The sequence below is a fragment of the Pan troglodytes genome, chromosome 1 (genome assembly GCF_028858775.2).
Source record: "Pan troglodytes isolate AG18354 chromosome 1, NHGRI_mPanTro3-v2.0_pri, whole genome shotgun sequence".
Lineage (NCBI taxonomy): Eukaryota > Metazoa > Chordata > Mammalia > Primates > Hominidae > Pan > Pan troglodytes.
The window spans coordinates 39445973-39461322 of record NC_072398.2 but is presented as its reverse complement, the minus strand read 5'-3'; the positions used below and the strand labels follow the sequence as shown (position 1 = coordinate 39461322).

General features: G+C 46.7%; 1 protein-coding gene and 1 long non-coding RNA gene across 5 annotated transcripts in view; both read right to left on the bottom strand.

The window, feature by feature from the left end:
• Positions 1 to 7833, bottom strand: part of LAMB3 (laminin subunit beta 3) — a 53626-nt gene extending 45793 nt beyond the window's left edge. Inside the window, exons 1-2 of one of the 2 annotated variants that reach the window (XM_054658208.2) lie at positions 7701 to 7833; positions 1207 to 1491 (exon numbers count right to left, since the gene is read on the bottom strand). The gene's annotated coding sequence lies outside the window, so the exon portion shown is untranslated. Of the gene's footprint in view, positions 1 to 1206; positions 1492 to 7700 lie in introns of those variants that run through there. The other variant, XM_054658213.2, reaches the window with a different exon arrangement.
• Positions 7834 to 10214: 2381 nt separating this feature from the next.
• The window catches only part of LOC134808234 (uncharacterized), a 39889-nt gene continuing 34753 nt past the window's right edge, over positions 10215 to 15350 (bottom strand). For 2 of the 3 annotated variants that reach the window (XR_010150773.1, XR_010150775.1), the window contains 2 exons: positions 11769 to 11919; positions 10215 to 10418 (listed from right to left, as the gene is read on the bottom strand). This is a non-coding gene — a long non-coding RNA (uncharacterized LOC134808234). Of the gene's footprint in view, positions 10419 to 11768; positions 11920 to 13114; positions 13366 to 15350 lie in introns of all 3 variants that reach the window. The other variant, XR_010150774.1, reaches the window with a different exon arrangement.

The window sequence follows — 15350 nt, the reverse complement described above, 5'->3', positions numbered from 1 at the left end:
TCTCAAGTGGCATGTGACTCACAGGGTGCCCTGGGAAAATCCCATCCCTTCCCAGACTCCAGCTTCCTCCTCTAAAATGGATGGGAAGGAGTGTGGACCCTGCCCTACCCCACACAGCCATAAGGACAACGTGGGGAGCAGGAAAAGGCTGGACCCTTTGCAGGAGAAAAGCTGTAGAAAGGGCCAAGACCTAGTTCCTGCCCCAAGAGAGAGGGCTGGCTTTTCTCAGGGCCTAGACCAGCAGCCTCAACCCAGCCCCGCCCAAAGTGAATGAGTCAGAGTGGCTGACAGCCTGGAGGCAAACCTTCTCCTGTCATGGGCATGGCCTCCAATACCATTCAGGGCCACTTTGAGTTTGAAGCTCTGTGCCCACAATTCTGGGATGCAACAGGGAGAGATGTATGGCTGTCTTTAACAAGTGAGTGAGGGTTTCTTCTGAAAGGGAAGCGACCCAAAATGTCTTCAATGATGGGCTGGGGCTCGACAAGAGGGGTGGGGCTGGGAGGCCACAAAGCAGGGATTCTGAAGGAGGCTGGGGAAGGATGCTCGAAAGCCACCGTGCGGTCCCAGAGGCAGGCCTGCCTTGTGGAAACATGCCCCACCCTTGCTCATGCAGTGACCCTTCTGCCTCGAATTGGATGTTCACTCTGTTCCAATGACAGCCACAAACTCTTTTGGCTGGGGTGGAGGGCTGGGGGCTTGGCAAGGCAGGGGCGGGGGGGTGGAATTGAGGACATTTCTGGCATCTTTAAATTATAGATCCTAATGCTTCAAAATCATTCCTTCCAATCCCTCTCCTAAAAGAGTCATGGGCCCAGGGAGGGAACATGTGGCCTGGGGTCCCACAGCTAACGATGGCCTAAGAGAGACCCATCTTCTGACTTTCATCCAGTGCTTTCTCAGCTTTCCCACCCCTGACTGAAAATCCCCCTGCAAGTAGGCATTCTGAGCCAGGCCAGCCCACCCTTCTCACTTCTCTTTTGTGCTCAACCCCGGATCTGAACCTGCTTTCTTCTAAGCCACTGAGGTGCTTATCAAATGTGAAAAAGAAATCAAAACTGTAGCATACATTTTAATCTAGCTCACCTGAGTGAGCTCCCAGGAAGAGGAATAAATCAGGCCCTGCAACCAGGCCCCAGGCATCCAGAGATACAGTCCTCCTCCCGCATCCGGCCCACACCAGGCAGGTAAAGACAGGTAACATACCTTGCTGTGTGTTCTGCCGTTCTTTCTCCAGATCGCCTGAAAGCTCCTCTTGAATGTGGGGGTCTCCCCTCCCGGCTCCAGGTTTTTAAACAACAGCCTCACCTCTGGAGACTTCCTGGCTGGGTGTAGCCCCACCGCAGGGCGGGTCTCAGGAATCTGGCAGCCGTCACACCCATCTGTCGTCACTGCACCCCCACCTCCCAGGACGGGACTGGGCAAGTGGGTTGGTCGGTCGGTCCCAGAGTTCTTGTAGTGAGCTCCACAATGCCCACCTGCCTGTGGGGGCTGCAAGGGTCACCACAAACAGAAAGCACAAGGCACATGTAAGTGATCATCAGAGACCAGAATTCATAGGGTGCGGAAGGGCCCTTGCATTTGTGCCAGGCAATGAACTCAGCATTTTCCCAAAGCCAGCAGGGGTCAGCTTCTTCTTGTGACCTGGACCACCCCAGACAGAAGATCAGGCAGAGAACACAAAGATTAGGGCTTATATAGAGAGTTAAAGCCCCAGACATATCACTGGGCTGGAAGGTGAGAAGCCTCAAACATCCAGGACCCTGGAAAGCACCATTCCCCTCCCCAGTGAAAAAAAAAAATGAAAAATCCCAGCTTCTTGGGGCATTTGGAGGATCCTTAAAAGGCAAGGTTCATCAGGAAGGATTCAAAGCTCAACTCATCCAAGGAAAGCTTAAGAGAAATGAGCAGATTAACTAAATGGCTCGCCTCCAGCTCCCTCCACAGGGTTGGCAGGGAGCCCTGGGACAGGTAGCTGCCTGTGAGTCACTCCTCCCACCTGTGGGGAGGGTTAGTCTCCTAGCCCCTCCCTCCCTAGGCAGGAATGCCCGCCTGGAGGGCCAGAAAACAGACCTGACCACAAGTGGTGGAAGGAAAGGCTGAAGCATAGCTTGACTGACAAAGTCAAAACAGACTTTCCCTGGCCTCCTGCCAGGCCTGAGAACACAGCTTCTTTTGTGGGCTCCTTGCTCAGGGCTCCTGGGCTTCCAGCCACTGTAAATGGAAGTGGCAGGTCCAAATTGAGAGGCTGGTCTCACAGGACACTCTTTCCCCCAGGTTAGGGTCGGAGAGCTTTTAGGGAAACCTGGAGGGTCAGCCAGTCCATATCTTGGCCCTGGATAGCCTGCACTGGCACCGTTTTGGAATGCTAGGACCTCAAAGCTACTATTTAAAGGAGCTTCTTAACTACTATTCCACTTCGTCAGTGTCCCTAAACAGAAAGTTCTACACCATTGGAGGGTTATGTCCAAGAAATTGGCTTGAAGACCCTTAAGGGGGAAATGTAGAATTTTGTGGATTAAATTGGGATTTCTAACCCTCAGATTCTAATTAAGCATAAGTTCAGGTAGGCAGAAGAAATAGTGTAATTAGCAAGTGGGCAGTAAGTTGTTGATGTAAGTTGATGCATAATTGATATTCCAATAAATGTTAGAGTCTTGCCCCCTGTAAGCATTCCAGTGAAATCTAGCTCAACTCAGCAAGTAAGGGTCAGTAGAAGCAGTGTCCCTTCAACACAGAGAGACCTCCCTCAAGTCCCCCACCGAGAAAGGTCAGCTCTGACACTGACACACCTGTGTTTTCAGTTCTACCACCTGGTGGTCTCTTTCTCTCCACTTCCCCAACTCCCTGAACTCAGAGCGCTCAGGAAACTTTCGCCCTCTGCCCATCACCAGAGGATGTGACAAAGAACTCATTAATAATTAACTCAGCAGAAGAGAGCAGGTGTTGCAATCCCAGATCCTCAGAGGAGAAAAGGCAGGGCAGGGGTGCGGTGGGCCTCACCATGAGTAGCTGGGGCCCCTTAAATCCTCCTCCTCCTCCCTTTATCTGAGCCCATGAGCCCAGGTAAATACACATTCGGTGTCTCAGACTTCACAGGCTTGGGCAGGTCCTGGAGTGGTTTGGCTTCGCAGGAGGGACATGCCAATTGCTGTGCTTGGCTCTCCCCTACACTCCCGGCAAAGTCCAGGAAGCTGTTTATGCAGACCCCCAAAAGCAGCCCAGCCAGCCTCACTCCTGAGGGATGCTGATCATTTCCAAGTGGGGATCCAGTCCCCCAAGAACTCCAGGGCTCCAGGCACAAGCTCTGGAACTTCAGAACCCAATTTGTTCAGTCAAGTAGCCTAAAATAGAGCCTGAGGCCAGATCAGGGTCCAGCTAAGATTAAAGGGGTGTGGTACTGTGGCTGGAGCCCCTCGGCCTCCCCTGTGTGCACATCTCCCTCTCTCCCTGCGCCCATCCTCCTACAACAGAGCACTTATCTGCCCTAGAGCCTTGACTTATTAGAATGTGTGCTCAGGAAAGTGGCTAGTGAAGTCATCCCAGACTTCAATATCTCTCAAACCTCATCACTCCATCAGCAAATTCGGTCAGCTCTGCCTTCCAATAATAATCAGAATCTACTTCTTCCCTCCTGGCCTGAGCCTCTTTTCCTGGGACGTCTGCAACAGCCTCCTCACTGATATACAGTCAAGTCCCAACACAGCAGGTTATGCACCCCGAGCTCAGAATCCTCACCTGCCCCTATCCCACTCAGGGCCAAGGCCAGAGCTTTTTCAGAGTCTAGGGGACCCTACACCACCTGCCTCCCATTACTCTTCACCTCTACTACAATGGCCTCTATCCCTGTCTTAGCTCAGGCTTAGGGCTTTGGCTCCAGCTGCTTCTGTTGCCTGGAACGGTCTTGCCCCTGGATATCTACAAAGCTAACTCTCTGACCTCTTTGAAAGTCTTTGTTCAGATCCTGACTTCTCAATAAGGCCTATCCTAAACACACTATTAAAATTACAGCCAACTTCCCTGCCCCATCCCTGTCCCCCATCCTAGCACTCCTAACCCCACCTACCCTATATTTTGGTGAGTTATTTATTTACTTATTTGGTAGGGGGGCATCATGTACCAGCTTCTGACCAACTATATAATTTATCTACTTATGTTTATTTTCTGTCTCTTCCCAACTAGAATGTAATATCCAAGAAGGCAGAGATTTCTATCTTATTCACTACTGTTTTCCAAGTGCCTGGCACATAGTAGGTGCTCAATACTTGTGGAATGAATGGATGCACACTAAAGTACAAACAATTGATATATTTCAATGCATCCCCTGTGCCGTTGATGTGTAGTTGCATTCTCAGAGGGGACAATCCAGGCTTTGGGCACTGGGATGGATTACTAATAGTGGAAATTCCTGTATCAGCCAGAGTGCGGAGGTCTTTTTTGAGGCACCTATCTCCAATTACAGAAATGTCACCATATTGACAGAGGCAGTCTCCTTCTTTGCCTGATTCTCAGTCATTCCTGGCAATGTCTCTGACAGGGTGTGGGGGTGGCATTATAAGCTACTGTGTCTATTATCCATCTGTCAGGCTCAAACCGTCCAAGTCGCTAGGGAGATCAGCCAAGATCTGATCAATCAGAGATCAAGGGATAGGGAACAAAGGAAGGAGAAAAGGAGGAAGAAAAGGAGAGAGAAGAGGTTCAGGGGGCATAGGAGAACCTGGTCCAGGCTGTGACTCTCAGGTGTTGGAGGAAGGGGCACCAGGTGACTCAAGCTCAGGCCACACCTGAATACAGTGAATCATGGCTGAGTCCTCGTCTGTGGGACAGGGTGGACTCCAGGAACGGCCCTGGGGATTTGCCATGTGACTAAAGCTGGCGTTGCCCTGCACTACAACACAACTGCTCAGCTGTCCAGACAACTGGTCACACTCTTCTCTGCGCCTCCCCAGGAACCAGGGAGAGAAAGTGGGCCTGGTGTGTTACGGAGGCACAGATAGGAGCCCAGCCTCAGGAGAGGGGAGGCTAAGCAGGACAGAAGTCGCCTGTCATGAGTGACTCTTCCATAGCCCTTCTCCTCTCCCCACCCTCACCTATCCAACCTGAATGTTCACCCAGTGGACAACTGTGCATGCAGCTTGAGCCCGAGGGCTGGGAGCAATCAGGCAATTGGCCTAAAATCACTACAGCTGATATCTGCTGAGTGCTTGCTGTGCCCAGGCACTGTTCTGAGCCCTTTGCATGTATCCACTCACTTAATACCCACCACAACTCTGTGGGGATAGACAATTACCTTTATCTTGCAGACAAAGAAAATGAGGCACATTTTCGATAACTTGGCCTTGGCTAATAACTGGGGATTTGAGCCCATGCCATTTTGCTCCAGCACGCATATTCTTAACCATTACACAGGGCCAAAGATGGGCCATATCACCTGAACTCCCAGAGTGCACCCTGGCTAATCCTTGGCCAGAGTCCACCAGACTCTGGACCTCATGTCTCCCAATGTCTAAAAACTCCTCTTTGTTGGCCAGGCACCGTAGCTCACGCCTGTAATCCCAGCACTTTGGGAGGCCAAGGTTGGATAACTTGAGGTCAGGAGTTCGAAACCAGCCTGGCCAACGTGGTGTAACCCCGTCTCTACTAAAAATACAAAAATTAGCTGGGCATGGTTATGGGTGCCTATAATCCCAGCTACTCGGGAGGCTGAGGCAGGAGAATTGCTTGAACCCAGGAGATGGAGGTTGCAGTGAGCCGAGATTGGGCCACTGCACTCCTGCCTGGGCAACAGAGTGAGACCCTGTCTTAAAACAACAACAACAACAACAACAAAAAACCTCCTCTTTGTGCCCTTGTTCCAAACCTAGGAGCAGTGATACTGTCTAGGGGCTCCAGGAGTGACACTGATGCTGTAGAGACATCTAGAACAAACCCCACCAGGTGCTGCCTCCTTATTTGTTTTCCTTATTGACAACCTCTCTCGTATGGGCACAGATGGAGAAGGTGCTGGCCTCCAGTTCTTCCATCTCAGAGGCTCCAGCACCTACCAGCAGGGTTTCCTCCTTCATACCAACAGGGGTGGCTCTGACTAAGGACAGGAGCACGCCAGGAGGCGTGGACAGAAGGTGACCGCAACATTCTGGTGAGCTGACAAGGTGAAGCAGAGGACGTGATGAGAGGATGACACAACTTCCCCTTTGCCAAAGGAAGGAGATCCCCTGCCCTGAGGTCAAGAGCCTGGGCCACCTCACAGGCTGTAGCTCCTTCTGCTCTGTCTCCCAGTGCGCCCTCCAAATGGCCCAGCCCTCCTGAGGGGTACAGCCCAGTACAGCCTACAGCCTGGTGGAGCCATATGCTGGCCCATGGCTGGCTGGCTCCCAGAGAAGACAGAAGAATCTTTTCATTCTTACCACCTCCATCCCCTCCCATATTTCCTGACACTCCTCTGGCAGACAGGCTGGCCCTTCGCCACGCCCCCTCCTCTAACCCCAGTCACCTCTGTCTCTATTCTGTGATTCTATTTGGTCATTGACCTCTGGGGATTAGGTTATTGGGATCTAAGTCCGACCTTTATGACCTTTGGATAACATTTGCCATGTGTAGTTGGCCATGTGGCCATGGTCCAGCCTCCATGAGAGGAGAGAGACATACACCTGTCTGAAGGGGCACCTAGCCACGTGGCATGGTGGGTCTGACAGGTCAGGAGCTTCTGGGGAAGAAGGAGGGAAAGCAATGGCTGAGAGCAAGCTGGGGCTTTTGTGTCCTGAAATCTGCTCTTGAAGCTCTCACAGGGCTGCCCCACAGGACTTTCAAATTCTAGATATAATCCCTGAAAGGGCTACTAGACAGACAAACTAAGTGTCCTAACACTTAAATTGGCATTAGTTTAAATTGGCATTTGATGGCTGAGTATGGAGAAATAAGCACCTTGTGGTTTGATGGGGAAGAGAGAATGGGTGTGTCTGGCTTCTTGTCTGGAATCAACACCACCTAAGGGCTTTTAATCAGCACCTGCCCACAGCGCCCGTGGCTACGCCGGGGTATGTGTATGGACTTGACCGTAGCTCTGCTCTGCTACTCAATAGAATTGTAAACTTGGGCAAAATCCTCTCTGAACCTCTGTTTCATTATTTATAATTAAAGGTATTGGATTCTAATGGTTCTTACTCAGGCTGCCCCTCAGAATTACTTGGAGAACATAATATATCACATACCAAGACCAGGCCTCACCCAGAGAATTATTCACTGGCAGATGGGCAGAGACATATGTTTTTCAAGCTCCCTAGGTGATTCTAATGTGCAGCCAGGGTTGGGAAACACTGAAGCCCCCTCCAGCTATAAGATGCTGTGCCGTCAGGGTGGGGTGGTGCAGGACAGTTGTTAAAAGCCTAGACTTGAGAGATGAAGGCTCAAGTCCTGGTTCTGCACTCACTATCTGTGTGACTTTGGACAGCTCGTTTAATCTCCGATAGTCCCATTCCTGCAATGGGAATAAAGACAAATCTACCTCATGGATACTGTGAAGATTGAAAGAAACATGCATAATTGTCAGCAAAGTGCCTGGCTAGGGCCATGCTCTACAAAGGGTGTCTGACCCCATGTATGCTTCACACACAGGTATTGGGGGCTATGATCAGCAGTCTTTGCAGCTGCTAACACAAAGCAACTAACACTCCCATCCAGATGGCTCATAAGTCACTTACTGGGCAATGAGCAGGCTTGGGCCTTTCCTCTTCTCCTCCTCCAGGGAAGCCCCAGGCCCCAAGCTGAGCATCTGTGCTTTGCGCATTCCACACTATTCCTTAGGAGCTGTAAACTCCCCAGTAGCCATGACCTGGACCAGAAAGAAAGAGAAGACCCCCAGGGGGACCAGTCAGAGCTAAGCTGACTTAGTAGGAGGATGCTTCCAGCCTTGCTGGATAGGGAAAGACAAAGGGTGTGAGGGGAGGGAGTGTTTACAAACACAGAGGACAGAGGACAGAGGGGCAAGTATCAGCTAATGGACTTATTGTTTTATGGCCTTCAAGAGTTAGTAAAACCAGAGTCCAACATCTGATTTAAAAAAAGAAAGAAGGCCGGGCGCCGTGGCTCATGCCTGTAATCCCAGCACTTTGGGAGGCCGAGGCGGACAGATCACAAGATCAGGAGATCGAGACCATCCTGGCTAACACGATGAAACCCCGTCTCTACTAAAAATACAAAAAATTAGCCGGGCATGGTGGTGGGCACCTATAGTCCCAGCTACTCGGGAGGCTGAGGCAGGAGAATGGCGTGAATCCGCAAGGCGGAGCTTGCAGTGAGCCAAGATTTTGCAGTGAGCCAAGATTGCGACACTGCACTCCAGCCTGGGCAACAGAGCGAGACTCCGTCTCAAAAAAAAAAAAAGAAAGAAAGGAAAAAAAAGGAGTCAAAGCTAGTCTGGACAGCAGGTTTGCAACTGAACTCAGGAAAATCGCCAGGAAGACCGATGGCAGTAGAGAAAAGGCATTTCTTCTCCCGGGGCCCCTGCCTTCACCTATCAGACAAAGGTGATGACTCTTTACTCAATTTAACTCTTTCCCTTTCAAACAGAATTCAAAATTGCCCCCTTCTGATCTGAATATCATAAAAAGATTTTTATAACTTTGGAAAATGTTTAGGAGGTACTACTAGCTGGCAGAAAAAAGGAAAAAAATTTACCCCAAAATCTACTTCACTCTAAAGAAAGAAGTACTCAGAAAATAAATATAATGTTAACATTTCTCTTCCCTTTCTATTTCTCTGTGTGCTCTCTTCTTCCACAATGAGCGTATTTTACTAGAATAATCAGTGACAGTAAGGTAAAAAGATTTAGGATGAGAAGAGTAAATCTTGTTCATTACAAGTGATCTTTGATTAGTCATTCCTCTCTCTGCTCCCTCCTTGACCTGAATGCCCTTTCACTAAACCCACTGACTGCCTGAGAGTATGCTGTGTACGTTTTCTGCATCACTGCAGATTTTGTAAGATAGGGTTTTCCGTTTTTAAGAAGTATTGCTTCTTGAGGCAGGATTTGTTACGCCAAGAGAGCACTTAGCACAGTTCCTCAATAAATGTTGTGGGAGGAAGGAAAGAAGACAGGAAGGGAGGGAGGACTGAACACACGAGTAACTACCAGCACCTTATTTTCCTGCTTCCTAACTGCTTGTATGTATGAGGACAAACCAAAAAGAAAGAACTAGAGTCAATTCTCATGTATCTACATTTTGGGAGAAAGAAGTAAGGATAACTAAAATTACTACTCTCGTCCAAATTTGCTTCTCCCATGGATATCTCCCAGGATAATGACTTTGATTTTTCCCATTGCTCACTCAGAACTCTGTACACCCAGCAGCTCATATTGTTCAAGTCTAAATGTATATATATGCCCAAGATTGTGATGTTATGTCTCTATGTCATATTTGTGTACTGTTTCCAACAAAAGACCATGACTCCTTGTAGCTAGGATTGCCAAATAAAAGAATCCCAGTTAAAACTGGATCTCGGAATACTTTGTTGGTGTAAGTAGGTTCCAAATATTGCATAGGGAATACTTATACTAAAATACGTATTGTTTATCAGAAATTTTACTGAGATTTCTGTCTTTTTATTTGCTATGTCTGGCAACCTCACTCGCAGTACGTTGTTTATCCAGTTCCATGACTGCCAGATTTTTTCCTAACCTGGTCATCTTCCTCTAGAAAGTCCCCCATCTGTTAGTAATCTTCCAAAATATAATGGTTAGAAATGAGCACAGGTGCCCTGGGTTTCAGATGCCGTGACATCATGGTGGCATCCTCTGGGTAAGGGCCCCTTTGTCAAAGGCCACTCCAGGTGAAGGACTGAGAACTGAACCAACAGTGCAGGGAGAAGCCTGTCCCTCCATCATCAGGAGATGGCATGTGTGCTTCTTGGATATTAGAGACTGTATTTACCCCTTTAAGTACTACACCAGAAAGAAATATCTGTGCTTTTCTGAAAGAATAGAAGGAAGCAAAATATTTTTCCAACTCCTCCTATGAACCAGGCCCCATGGTAAGAAATGTATACACAATACCTTGTTTAGGAATCCCTGTGGTCCTTTAAGATGACTCTTTCAGGAAGATCTTATACTCCCCTTTTTACAACTTCACCATTAAGTAGCTTGCACAAGATCACAGAGCTAATACTTTAGGACATGCTTTGCTACAGTAATAAATCAAACACAAAATCTCAGCAGCTTAACATAACAAAAGTTTATTTGTGGTTCACACAAGGAAACATGCAAGACAATGGTGAGAAGAGGGATCCTCTGTTCCACACCATCACTTAGGCATTTCTGACATCTTGTAGCTGCACCAACCAGGACACACAGCCTTAAAGATCATGGCAGCAAGGTCAGATAGGGCATGGCAGACCTCTCCCACTTATTCCACACTTCAGCTCTGAAATGACACAATCAATCTGGCTTACAACTCATTGACTGGAACGACTCACAGGGGTCCTAGGTAATTTTCCTATGTGCCCAAAAGAGGAAAACAAAGCAGGGCATGGTAAACACATAGCATCGTCCACCACAACCAGTATATAGTGAAACCAGAATTCAATAGCAGAATTTTTTTTTTTTTTTTTTTTTTTTGAGACGGAGTTTCGCACTGTCACCCAGGCTGGAGTGCAATGGTGTCATCCCGGCTCACTGCAACCTCTGCCTCCTTGGTTCAAGCAATTCTCCTGCCTCAGCCTCCTGAGTAGCCGGGATTACAAGTGCCCAACACTACGCCTGGCTAATTTGTGTATTTTTAGTAGAGATGGGTTTCGCCATGTTGGCCAAGCTGGTCTCGAACTCCTGACTTCAGGTGATCGGCCCACCTCGGCCTCCCAAAATGCTGGGATTACAGGCATGAGCTACTGCGCCCAGCCTCAATAGAAGATTTTTAAGTTTCCAAAGTCTGTGTTCTTTCCACTACATTTGGCTTACCAAGACTGAGGGAATCTACTTTTCACCAAAAGGAAATGACATATGGGACAATTTATAGAAAACGCAATCTCAAGGAAACTGGTAGGAAAAGCTGCTGTGGTGAATATTCTATATTTGCAAAACCTAGAACACGACAAGAATGCTGTCCTGAAAAATCTTAAAAACATAGATGAGACCTCTGCAAATTACAGTCAGAGGATAAATATTTATGAGACATGTATGCCACCTCTTCAGTCTCTTAAAGACATACCACTGGAAGTGGGAGAAAATCAAGGAGAAGATTCTGGTCTGTTGCAGGGTGATCGGTGATTCTGGTTTGCTCAGGACTCTCATCGTTTTAGCACTGGAAGTACCACATCCCAGAAAACCCATCAGTCCCAGGCAAACTGGAATACTTGATCACTCTGTTTGGACAGTAATACTTTTTCTCCAAGTTTTTAAAAGTGTTACCTCAGGTGGCTCAGTAAACTCTGCATGAAGATGCACAATGATCTGAGAAAGTAAAGTTTGCCTCGAGTCCAGGAAAAACTTGGATGGAAACAGCACATGGGAATAGCAGTTCCTTTCAGGGACTTGGGGAAGAAAATAGTATTGCCAGTATGGCTTTTGTGCAGGAGACTCTACTCCACTGCTGCGGCCTGACGTGCAGGAAGCTTTTCCCAGCCAAATCACACCACAAACCCATATTGAGCTTGTAGAAACTTTAACAACTCTGTCTTTTTCGAGCCAAATACTGTTAAAACAGGTTGTTCACTCTTGAATTTGGTGTCATTCTTAAGATACATGTGAGCATACACACACACAGGCGCACACATACCTTTGCACTTTTTCCTGCTACATTTTATCTTGTTAGTTTTGGCTTGTTCTCCATTTGCTAGGCGTTGGATTTGGTATGGACTTTATCCTGCATACTCTCCATCATCTCCAGGTTAAAGTCCAAAGTCTTCAGCCAGGTACCCAGGGTCCAGCTGAAAAAGTTGCATTTTAGGCCCTAACTCGCACAACCCCCTTCACAGACATGCTTTGATTTAGTCATCTGCTCTCTCAACCACACTTAGGCTTGATTCATCCAACTCTGCCTGTCTACACTGCCCTCTCCACCTCCTGTATACTTGGCAAGATCCTAAATCCAAGACTCAGATCAGATTCCTGAATCAGCAGTGGCTTCTCTGGCATTCTCTGTAAATTCTTCCCAAACTCTGGCAAGTGGACCTTGACCTATACAACTCCATCGGCAAACAGTTCCATTCTGTTTTGTCAGTCTCTTTTCTAAATATCTCAAAGTTGCATACTTACGCTTGTTCAATGTTAATTATTTTGTGATTTGTCCCCAAACATGGATTATAAAATCCTTGAAGTCAAGGAGAATTCTTGAGTTCATAGCCCAGTGTTTGCACATAATAGGTGCTCAATAAGCAGATACTGATTTCTTAGTAGGAACTCTTAAGGCAAAAGAAAACCATAAAAAGTGCTTGAAGAGTATGATTCCATGAATATTACCCCATAATTCCCTCTTGGGACAACTTAGCAAGAAAATCACCCAGAAAAAAAATAATTTTTCCCCTAAAAATTGGAACCTGAGAAAATTCATGATGAACTGATCCACTCATCAGCAGAATTTCAACCCTATGCAGCCTTGAGTTACATGCCAACTTCCTACTCTATCTAACCTAGCTGGTACTTACAAATGGGAAGAACCAAACTAGCAGTACTTTTGGTATTTGAAACTGAAATAGTTCTGGGATCAGGCCATAGATTTTAGTCACTCGAGCCTTTAAGATCCAGCTTTTAGAACCTTGAGAATGAAAGACGTAAATGTGGGTTTAGGGGAGAGGAGGGCACAGATGGACAGAGAATCTTAGGAATCAAGTACCCGTAAACATGTTTTAAGAATTCTGTGTCACTCCCAAAGAATTAGGCAACATGTGTATTAAAAAGGTCTAACATTTGCTGTCTATCCCTGTGCTGCCAATGATAATGTGTTCCACTGTTAGTTTCTGGCCCGCTGCAGCCCTTGGCCAATGAGCACCAAAGCCAATACGCTGAGAAGCCCCGCCCCACAACCAAATGGGGTCTAGGAATGTTTGTTTCTTTAAGTCCATTGCTTGGGGATCAAGAGTATCCCAGGAGCTGACATGAGCATTGAGGGGCAGCTTCTCTCACCAACAGTCCCTCTGTGTGTTCCAACTGCTGCTTTTCTGGCCTTTCTGTTTAGATCTTTGACAGTGCCTGTTATCCTTTTAGTTGTTCTGGGAGTCTGAATCTCCTATCTGAATCCTCCTCGGCAAATCGGTCTGCATATTGCATATTTATACTCTTCCACCCCCAGCTTCTGTCTGGTATTCACTCTCAGGGCCTGGACTTTTCTTCTAGTTTTCCTCATCACATTTCAGCAGACCCTTCTGACGTATAACCTAGAAACACAAAAACACCCAGAACCATTCATTCATTCAACAAATATTTATTGAGTGCCCACCCAATGCCAGGAACCCAGCAACATAGTAGTAAACAACTCACACACAATCATTATCCAGAGGAAGTCTACTGTGTCATGGGACACAGACATTAAACACATAATTACCAAATAACTTATTAATTTTGCAACCAGAATAACCTCGACTTCTTTAGCCACCCAAGAGTCACTCTTTCCTCTACTATCCAAATAACAATAATTCTGGGAATTCTAAAGTTAGATGCTAATGTACAAATCCATTCTAGTTGTTGCTGCCCCCAAACACTTCTAGCTTTCTTATCACCATTTCTCTATGCTGTCACCAATCTCTCTTGCTTATCTTGGCCCCCAAAGCAGAGCATGAACACATGGTCTTTCCTCAATTTTCCAAATAACGAAACACTTAGCTGTTGAGTTTAAGAAACTTTACTGAAAGTTTGGAGAAGACACAGGGAAATGACTATCCAAAAGTAAGTATCAGCCCTCACCACACCCAGAATCCATGCAACATCACAGCATGTTCTTTCTGCCATATCCTGAGCTCTGAGACTTCACCAGGTTGCAGAGGCCATGGCCCTCCCTCTTTCAACAACAGTCCTCTCTTTCTATGAATTCACTTCTCCCTTCCCACCCCATGAAGAAAGTGTCTTACAAGGTAACAACCCAAATGAGTCTATCTGCCTTGGGATTATAATCTACTCTGTGCTGCTTGCCATCCATGAGCCTACATTCATTCATTCATTCATTCAGGAACTATCACTTACTTTGTATCAGGCATTGCACTAGGTGAGGAGGTTATAGCAACAAATAAGACAGACAGGGCCCTCCTTCATAAAGAAGACAAACAATAAGCTAGTAAGCTAAAAACTATACCTGACAATTACAAATTTTGATGCTTTCTATGAAATACGAGAAAACCAGAATGGTGTGATAGATGGGTCTCAGGAAGGGAAGAATGCCACTTTAGAAAGGACAGATAAGAGAAGTCCCCCTGAGAAGGTGACATTTGGGATGAGTCCAAAAGATTTAGGTCTGGATTCCCCAAAACAAGCTAAGCGTATATTTAAGGTACTGGTAAGGTAGAAGCACCAAAATTTCCTTTGAAAATGTTTATTTTTATACATCAAAAAAGACATGGAAGTAGACCCCTCAGGAAAATGAGAATGCTGTAGGCCCCTCCTTATACATATTTTAAAAATGTAATATTGTGTTTATTTTTATTTAGATGGGCAGTGTAGAGGACCCTTAATCTTTCCAGGGTTTAGGATCTCTAAAGTCATACTCAATCCCCAGAATATGCCAGGAAGGGGTGTTCTAGGCAGAGAAGGAACAAGCACAAAAGTTCAGTGGCAGCAAAGAGCTTGGCCTCTTCTAGGGGCAGGAAGAAGGGGTGAAAACAGCATGAGCAAGGTTAGGGGTAAAAGCTAGGGTTCGGGGAGCAGACAGGGGCTAGGTCACATAGAGGAAGTGGTTCTCAACTCTATTTATGTATGAAAAGTCCTTGGAATATTCTAACATTTTCTGATGCCTGGGCCCTACTTCAGGAGATTTAACTGACCTGGAATGGGGTTGAGGAATTGGTTTTTTTTTTAAGTTTCTCAAGTGATTCTAACATGTAACCAGAGTAAAAAAACATTGACGTGGGGCCTTGGAACCAGCCAGAGGGACACAGTGTTGAATGGTGAAGAACATGGACCCTGGAACCAGATTATCTGGTTTTGAGTCCCATCCCCACCACTGACTAGCCATTTGATTCCCAGGCACTTTGCAAAAGCTTTCTGTTCTTCAGTTTCCTCATCTATAAACATAGGGATATTAGTTTACCTACCTCATAGAGCTGTTTGTAGGCCTAGTAAGTTAATACATAGAAAGGTCTCAGAAGGCACACACTGAAGATGCAGTAACTTACTAAAATAGCTGTGACTATCCTATGCTCTTCTAGAGATG